Source organism: Impatiens glandulifera, chromosome 4, assembly GCF_907164915.1.
Source record: "Impatiens glandulifera chromosome 4, dImpGla2.1, whole genome shotgun sequence".
In the NCBI taxonomy this organism is placed as follows: domain Eukaryota; kingdom Viridiplantae; phylum Streptophyta; class Magnoliopsida; order Ericales; family Balsaminaceae; genus Impatiens; species Impatiens glandulifera.
The window spans coordinates 24,371,846-24,382,069 of NC_061865.1; positions in this window are offsets into that span (position 1 = coordinate 24,371,846).

Sequence of the window (10,224 nt, forward strand, 5' to 3'; positions counted from 1 at the left end):
ATTAATATTAATTGTTCATATATATATATACCTCAATTTAATATGTTTAGTTACTGTCATTATTTAAGTCTTTTGATGAATTTATAAAATTATAATATTAAAAGACAAAATTATGAAATTTACTTTGTCTATTTTAAAACATGCTCTTGAAGTTTATTAATATTTATAATTCGGATATTTAAATTTTTTTATATATTTATTTCAAAATTTTAATTTGGTCTTTTAACTTAATTTAAGTGAAGTTGTATATTTAATTTTTATATAATTTATTTATATGTTTAATTTTTTGTTTTTATCCTATATATTTTTATTAATATTTTTTTACGTATCATAAATTTATAATAACCAATAATATTGATAAAAAACTAAAAAATGATAAAAATAATTTTATTAAAATAAAACACAAAATTAAAAAAAATTAATTTTTTTTACCACCTATGAAATTGGAAAAAGATATTTAGATTACTAAATTAATACTTAAAAATAAAAATTACATTTTCCATAGTAATTAAATATACAACATAAATAATAAAAATTAACGAAAAATAATAAAAATAGAATTAATAATCTGATAGATTAGAATAATTTCTTCAATATTATTGAAATAGTGCGAAAATGCACAGATTGTGAATGGATCTGGTTTATCGGTTGTGAATAGATCTGATTAATATTCTTCAATATTTTTTTTTTTGGTAAAGTCTGTACCTCATCAACTTCAATAAATGCTTGAATATTTGAATTTTTATGGAATTCGAATTTTGCAATAAAATTTTGTTTTCTTCCATAATTTCTTTTAGTGCATGGTTTTTGTCTTTGAATACATGGTTCTTGTTTTTTATATTCAAATGATATTTGATTTGTTCGTTTGTCTTTCTCATTTCTTCAAGAAATCATTCGCTTGTTTCATGCATTGTGTTTATCATCGATGATGTATTATTACCAAAAATAAAAATTCAATTTGCTTGCTTCACCTCGATAGGTCTTTATAATTGAGAACCAATGAATTGTTTAAGTTTATAATAAATGAGGAGATACCAGGGGATGCTAGCCTGACATACTCAGGAGTTGGATTTTCTGACTCGGAAGAAGGATAGTTGCAAGATTGTTTTCTCCTGCTACTTGTGGAACAATCTTTAAATTTTTCGAAAATTTTAACAATGTCACACACGTGATCAAACTTCCAACCTACTTTGAATTTATTATCTTTCGTGAACAACACTCTACTTTTGAACATATGTCGAGTTCAAATAATTAATTACAACTTGTTTAAATAAAATTTTGAAAATGAAATCAAATAATGTCTTAATACTCACAATATCTCCATTTGAAGCACCGCTTTAATACATATCTTTAATTGCTTTTATACATGCATGTAGTCTTGCTGCTTTTTGGATAGTATCAAGTCGCGTCTGCATAAATCTTTTAATACAAATCTCCCATTGCTTTAATATTTCTTTGTTAAAATCTTCTTTTATATGAGACCATAATCAGTCACTTGATTGGTACACTCTAAGAATTGGATCTTCAAAAATTTCTATATAAACCCGACATAAGTTTATAACATATAACACGAAATGACTACACACTACAAAGTTTATCACAATTATCAAAATAAAATGACTACACAGTGCAAAGTTTATCATGTTTACGTCTATTTTGTGTGTAAGGAATACTTTTTAAATAATGTTCTCGTTTAGTGTAATTTGCGTTTATTTAATGATGTTTAATTTTTTTTAAATGTTTGTTTTGATGTAATTTTGTTTTGCTCGTGTAGTGTAATTTGCGTTTATTTAATAATGTTTAATTTGTTTTTATGTATATAAATTATTGATCTATAATTAATTTTATCATAATTTTCTTTAATGGGTGTGAGTTTAAAAAAATATTAAGGTTTAATTTGTAAAGTTGATAAATATATAGGTATTTATTTAAAATATTAAAAAGTTGGTATAATAAGAAATATTCCTAAAATATTCTTCTGAGTTTGAATAAGAGTTTTTAAGTTGAAAATGAATTACAGTTTGTTTGATTTGATATTTACTATAGAGTTTGAAAATAATTTTTTAGAATATAGATGGTCTAACTTCTAACCAAATTTTGTTAGAAAGAAATGAAGAAAATTTGATCTAGGTACTTTCAATAATTTAGAATCTTATAACATATATTTTGTTGTCACAATTAAGTATTAAAATTATATCACTATTATAAAACTTATTTTGAATTACCATAAAAAACTTTTAATAATTGTCCTTCAATAATTTGTTCACATATACTATTTTTTTTGTTTGCTACCATTTGTGTATAATCTTATATGCATTCGTGTTAGAGAAAAATTAACATATGAAGGAATAAACAAAAAATAGATTGACAAAACGACAAAATCTAAATCAAGTATAGAAAGAATTTAACCAAAATGTACTGAATTTCTTTCTCATGTCCAAAAAAATCCCTCATACAAAAAATACAAGCATTTTCGTGACAAAAGAACCATACATGGTGAATCACTAGTTTGTAGATGTGACATCTACAAATAGAGGAGATGACGAGTTGATCTGTCAATGATAACTAAATTCGAGGAATATGTTTTGATAACAATTTTTCTTTTAAGGTTGAAATTGTTCGACCAAACTTAAATTGGCCTTCCATATATATTCCCATTACTTGGTTATTAGAGAGTATGATTTGGTTAAAGCATTTAACAATGAATATAATAAGTATGAATTTGACCTTTCATTGCATACATTAGGTTCAATTTATCTTTCAATACTTGTTTTAGGTTTTGTCGTTTCCATGACCTAATTATAGAAGTTCTCATGACATAAATTTTTGTCGAGATTTATTAAACTTGTTTCCATGATAGTAATCAAGCTCAATTTTTATTGTTAGACACTTTGTCTACGAAAATACAAAATTGTATCCACAATAGAGAATTATTCAATAAAAATTTTGCATTGCATTGTGACTAAGTTCAAATCCATTAATATTAATTGTTCTATCAGACACATATCTCAATTTAAGACATTTTAGTTATAGTCATTCCGTAACTATTTTGATGAATTTATCAAATTAGAATATTAAAGATAAAACTATAAATTTGTTTGTCTAATTTTGTTATAAATAAATGGTATCAAATTTTGTAGAGAATATTATAAATAATTGTATGAGATATTTTTTAAACAATCAAACAAATTTTAGAAAGAAAGATTAATATAAAATTAATCTAGTGTGTATTAAATAAATATAGTATTAAATTAAAATAAATAAATATTTAAATTTTAAGTAAATACAATTTATAAATTACACCTTTATTATGTTTCAAATATTCATCTTGCCACTCAAATATAATTCAATATGATTTTGCACCTTAATTACTTTATTTTGAGTCATAGGAGGCTATTTTATCACATGAGTCACTAAGATTTAATTCAAACAACTTAACATTTCATCATCAATTAAATATTTCATCAAATTATCAATAAAAGACCCTTATGTTTAATTTCTTCTCTTACAACATTTTAATATAATTAAAATGCTACAGATATTATATCAAATAAGTTGTAATAAACTAGAATTAAATTTCTTCAAAAATACAATATTGTTTTTTTAAAGAAAATGTCAGTTTCTACACTAAATTCAATTTTGATTAACCATTATAAGACTACAAATATAGTTAAATATGAATATTTCAATTTGCATAGTGCATGTATGGAAGAATTAACAAAAATAATAGGATCAAAATTATGAATAAAATAAGGAACTAGTTAATTGGGAATGTAACTAAAACTAATCTAAAATTACAAATCATAACAATACTTTATAACACAAAGTATTCAATAATTAATAAAGTTAATTAACTTAATGTGCTGCTCATAGGTTGGAATTTGACAATAGTAAAGTTTGTTTGGTCTTTTTATATAAAAGAAAGTAAAAAAAAAATTATAAAAAATTCTAAAGTAACACTTGTTCTTAAAAATTACTCACGTATTTACAAATTTTTTCAAAATAAGATAAATATCTTTTAAGTAAAAAAACATATAGTTTAATGTAATTTGAATTTGTATAGTGTATGGGACAGAATTTTTGGTAAAGAATCAAATAAAGGACTAATTAATTAAAAATGCAAATATGATATCAATTTTAGGGTTTAATGTATCTACTAGTTTTTCATATAAGTAATTAAATTTACCTATAGAATTGGCCTTTCTCTAAGAGTCTAAATTTCTATATTACTGATACAATGGCTTAAAAAATAAAGATAAGTATTGTACCAATAAAGTTTGTGTACTAGATAAAGTTAATTAATTAATTAGGCTTCATTATTTAATCAAAAGTTCAAATATTGCCTTATCTATATAATAAAAAAAGAATATTTTTTTCTTTTTTTAAAAATAAAAATTCAAAAAGTAACATTTGTTTTGAAATTTAGTAGGTTGTTTATTATTTTTTTTTTATGATAATAAGTTTCTTTAAATAAAGTTATATAAATTCAGGTAATCTTTTTAATAATAAAGTTTCTAGAATTTGTAATATAAACAGATAAATCTCCGTCACAATTTTATATTTGTGATTTGTGAGTTAATAGAATGAGTAAATATGAGTTTCTTGAGAAGGGCTTCATGGACTTAGATGAAGATTTTCTCGAAGAGCACTTTGGCAATCATGTCGAGGAACATGTCGAGGAACCGACAAAACTGGAAGCAATTGATGAAACTTCAATTGTATATGTCCAAGTAAAGGAATCCATTAAAATTGTATTCAATGCAAAAGAGTTCGATGCAAATATACTTCCATCCCTCTCTCCCACCCAAAGGGAAGCTCTCACTGGAAAAGATGGTCCTCACCAAATCAACGTGCCATGGTTCGAAGTGGGGACAGATGAATCATACATGACGACTCTAGTATTTAGGGGTGACTTCTACTACGTGGAGGATATTGATGAGCTAATCCTCCATGGAAAGATTAATCAAGAGAAGGAACTTGAAGCTTGGATAAGCAAAGGTCGATTGATTTTTCGGGGGAGTCGTGATAAAGGAATGACTAATAGAGAATTACCTATAACTGTTAGCTATGTAATTTGATGTTCTCTAGTAAAATAAATGTATTCTCAAATTTTTAATTTTCATATTAAGTAATTATAATTTTGTTTATTAATCATTTTATAAAATAAATAAAGTATACAAGTGATGGTGATTAGAGAAACACAAATTCATCCGATGTCATAAAAAGAAATAAAACAAATCCATCTAATCAAATCTAAAAAGCAAAACATGAACTTCTAATGTTTATAGTATATTTAGTTCAAATTTTTTAAAAAGTCTTGTTATTGCTATGGATGAACATTTGATTTCTTTCATCCCAAATAATTGAGATATAGTATATCTATATTTTTTTATGATATAAATATGAGTTAAAATTTTATCCATATTATTAAACTCATATCAATTTATGATTAAAAAGTATTTAAACCACCACTCTTTAATAATTTGTTGACCTTTTATTTATTGGATGAATATTAAAATTGATCCATAATCGTGTCCACGTATATATGTCAAGGAAATATATGTCAAAATAATGATGGCAGGACAATAATTAATAGAAAATATACATATAATTATTTAATGAATATTACCATAATTTAATGACTCCAATCCTAACTAATTGTCAAATACAATTATTGTATAATTATGATTTTCAGATTATTTTATTAATTTATTTTTCTCCTGCAAAGACATATTTGGTATCGTAGGGCATATAGTACAATGAATAAATGTGAAAAAAAGAATTTTTTTTGAAACATGTTTGCAATTAGTTTCATGTGAGATAATAGCAATTCATTTTTATTTTTTTTAAATATGACTTAATCTCAATGTTCATGAGTAGACTTAAATATCAGTTAAGTGGAGGTAATTTCGGTTAGAAATTTTAGCTTAAAATAACATAAATATATTTATGAATGATGTTACAAATAAATAAAAATAAAATAAGATATACGGAAGAACAATATCACCTAATTTGATGGTTGATTCGAGGCATTTGTTTAGCACCTTTCCCTTAAAACAGTTACACAGTCTCCCTTTGTGCTGAAGCTTATCGCAGATGACTGTCTCACAGGGTACAACGAATATAGTAGTGATTCAGCACTGGAATCACTACGCAACAAACTTGACAAAGTACCTGAATCAATCACCGAGTTTCAACAGATATATGAGTCAAGAACTAAAAGAACACTCGGTTGAGTGGAAACTCGAAGAACACTCAGTAGAGTGAAGAACTCAAAGACACTCAAGAAAACAAAGAAAAAACTTTTCGAGTTATAAAAAGATAATAAAATGAGTGAAGAAAAGATATGAGATATTTTTCAAAGTTCCAACATGAAGGGGATATTTATAAATTGAAATTAAACCATGTCAATAAATTTATTTATCAATCCAACGATTGATAATTCATCCAACGGCTTCCATTCCTAAACTCTCGACATTTCAAGACTCTTGATATTTCAAGACTATTGGCATTCGATCTTATCCATTGATATTAAATTTCACCAAAAATTCTCATTTGAATTTGGTATGAATTTATATTTATTTGAATTAAATTACATTTAATTTATTTATCCAAATTCTCATTTCCATTTAACTAATGAAATTAGTTTAAAATTCCAACAATCCCCCACATTAATGAAAATTGAAAGAGTAATTCAGTAAAAGGTTCAACAGTTGAATTATACATAGGATAGGTAGGTGTAACCCTATAAACATTGCCCTTATGAAAATATAATTTTACTAGCCGATTAGTAGACTCGATGTCCTTGAACTATTATGCCATTTGTGTAAACGATTACACACTTTCATATAGAATTCTTTCTGATACATGTCAAGCTCTCATGGTTGTGTCCGTTTTGGCCATGAAATACGCGCCTAGTTCTATGAGAGGGTCTAGAATTGAGTTGTGCAATTCTTTCAAAGCGGTCTCACTTCTCCCTCACATAGGTGATATCTTTGCTTACAAAGAATCATTAAAAACGATATGTTTATCCTCGTCAAAATATATATTATTTCGTTATAGGATTAATCCCCAATAATAACTTTCCAAGTCAGTATAATTAGGTTGTCCCATTGAACCTAGTTCTTGTGATCTTCAGTCTGCATATGTTGGGTTTTCCTTCATACCAATTTATAGAAGACTCATGTCTTAAATAACTTTTAAACTAACTCTTTATTCAACAGTTTGGTTAGTGGATCCACACTGTTATCTTTGACTAACATAGTCAAATATGATAACTCTTAGAGAATACAGTTTAATGGCATTATGTCTAAGACGAGTATGTCTAAATTTGTAATTTACTATGAGTTTATATAATTTCATATCATTATCTCAATAATTAGAAATATCCTTTTAGACAAATCTTGGAATATCTTCTAATAAGTATAGTCATTCATACATACTTATCATTTAAATATATTTTTTTTGAAAATATTGTTTACTTGACAACTAGTAAACAAAATGTCTTTGAACTATTATACGTTTGTGTAAACGATTACATATTTCATAAAAAATCTATTTTTCGTTAGAAGATTTTCACCCATATAGTTGCACTTTTAAGTATAAACATATTAACTTGTAGATGTAAAGTCTTTCATGTCACTTTATCATTTGATAACAACATGATACCTTGTATAGTGCAACTCACATCCTTAATATATTTAATCATTTTTATCGTAATTTCTAACGATAAAAATATCATATAAAGACACGTAATGAAATAAAAACTTTCATTGTCTTCATGATATACATAATTGTCACATTTAAAGGCATTAATCAAACAAATTATACATTTTGAGAAATATTAACAATAATTAATTTTTTTTAATTAATATATTTTCAAATTTTATTTTTATTAATATTTTTATATAATAAAATCCGTTAATAAAAATAAATGTTGAAAATATATGAATTAAAAAAAATGAATTATTGTTAGTGTCTCTCAAAATGTCTAGATTGTTTGATAAATGCCTCTGAAAATATAAAAATATAAAGGTATTATTTAGAAATTATGAATAAAAATAAAAATATAATATATATTAATTTTAAAAAATGATATGTCAATTACACGTGTTATCATTTAACGGAAAATTTAACAGATTTGGATGTTTTTGTTAGCCAGTGATATAGATAAATATTAAATTCAACTGCAGTGGTATGAACGAACAAAAATTAGTTCAGTGATATACGTGAATATTCTGTTATAGTTCGATGATAAAATTGGTATTCTCGTGCATTAAAAAATAATATCTCAATACCATAATAATAAAATATAGTATATAAAACAATGTATATATGTATAAATAAATAGATCATCCATCTTTATTTAGTATCATACCATATTCTTATTAATTATAACGCTTTAATAAATTCAAGAAGGTATATATTATAATTAATTATTTAAAAACGGAAATCATATATTTCAATTATAATTAATTTTAATTACTATTACTATTAATAAATATAGTCATTAATTTTTGAAAATTATAAGCTAACCTTTTATTTATTATTAATAATAATTTTAGTAGCTATCAAACTTTTAATGAAAAAGAATACAAATTATTGTTTTCTAATTTATTTTCAAGATAACGTTTGTATATAAAATGATAGGATCAGTGCAATCAATAAAGACATAGGTCTGACTATTGCTAACAACTTCGGATAAACGGATTGTTAGAAATCCTGTTAGGGATTAATATCACTTTCTATTCTTCGCAAACCTTCACAAACTGTTGAAGCGATTCAAATGCAGAACGGTTTCTTTGGGTTTGAAGTTTTAAACCAATGAATGATGAAAAACAGAAGGTAAAGAACACAACAAGTTGTTTATGGATGTTTGGAGATAACTCTCTTACGTCACCCCTTTTTCTAACAACCGGAAGGATTTCACTAAACTTTTTTGAATCAAATACAGCTTACTGAATAGCTAACACTTTGTTGAACAGAACAAACTCTGTTCAACTTACAATATGATCAGAATATCTCTCAGCTAAACAATGTTTTTGATTCTCTCTTGAACTTGGAAAATGATGTACAATTAGTAAATGCAAGAACAAATGAGTAAGAAAAATTCAATTCAATAACTGGTAGACCGAGAGATTCTTCTGTTTTCCTTGAGCATCTATTTGTAGTAGAAGGACACCAACATTCGAATCTTCTACATGGACACGTGGCACGCGCCCATAGGATTGTCGCCTAAAGGACAGGTACAACAGTCTATGTGCTCATGGAACGTGGTCGTACTAAATGGTAGTGCGCCAGATATCCCTTTGCAACTGTCCTGTACTGCACAAGTAGTGGGAGGAATATTCGCGTATGTGACGTTTATTCATTGGATGCAAATAGCTGGCGTACTGGTCTGCAAGAGAAATTGGAGCAGAAGTAGCATACAACTAGTTGATCGTGGGTAGACGTATGCTAACTTGAAACGGCTGCTAAAGTGAGGCATTAGACGTGCTCCATTAGATTGCCATATCTAAGGGAGTTAAACGCCAACGTCTAACAACGAGTTCGATTAGACTGCCAAATCTAATGGAGTTAGACTGCCACGTCTAACTTCGCATCCCATTAGACAACCACGTCTAATGGAGTTAGACTACAACGTCTAATTACATATCACTTCAGACTAATATGAAGGAGTTAGATGTGCGCGTCTAACTACGTATCACTTCAGACTAATCTGAAGGAGTTAGACGCCAACGTCTAACTACCTGTCTGTTAGACTTGCACGTCTAACTACGTATCTATTAGACTTGCACGTCTAACTACGTATCTGTTAGACTAGCACATCTAACTACGTATCTGTTAGACTTGCACGTCTAACTACATATCTGTTAGACTTGCTTGTCTAACTACGTATCTGTTAGACTTGCACGTCTAACTACGTATCTGTTAGACTAGCACATCTAACTACGTATCTGTTAGACTTGCACGTTTAACTACGTATCTGTTAGACTTGCACGTCTAACTAATAACACGTATAACTAGTCTGCTTAGACCACATCCAAGTTAGCTAGATCTGATGCACCTGTATAGAAACAATTAGACGACTTAGCTTCTTTCATATCTAGACATCATCAAAACTCAATTGATCAATATTTAGCATTATTCTATTAATTAACTCTTTACTTAATCTTTTCAAACAATTTCTTCTAAGTTAATTAATTCTTAATTTTTCTCAATAAT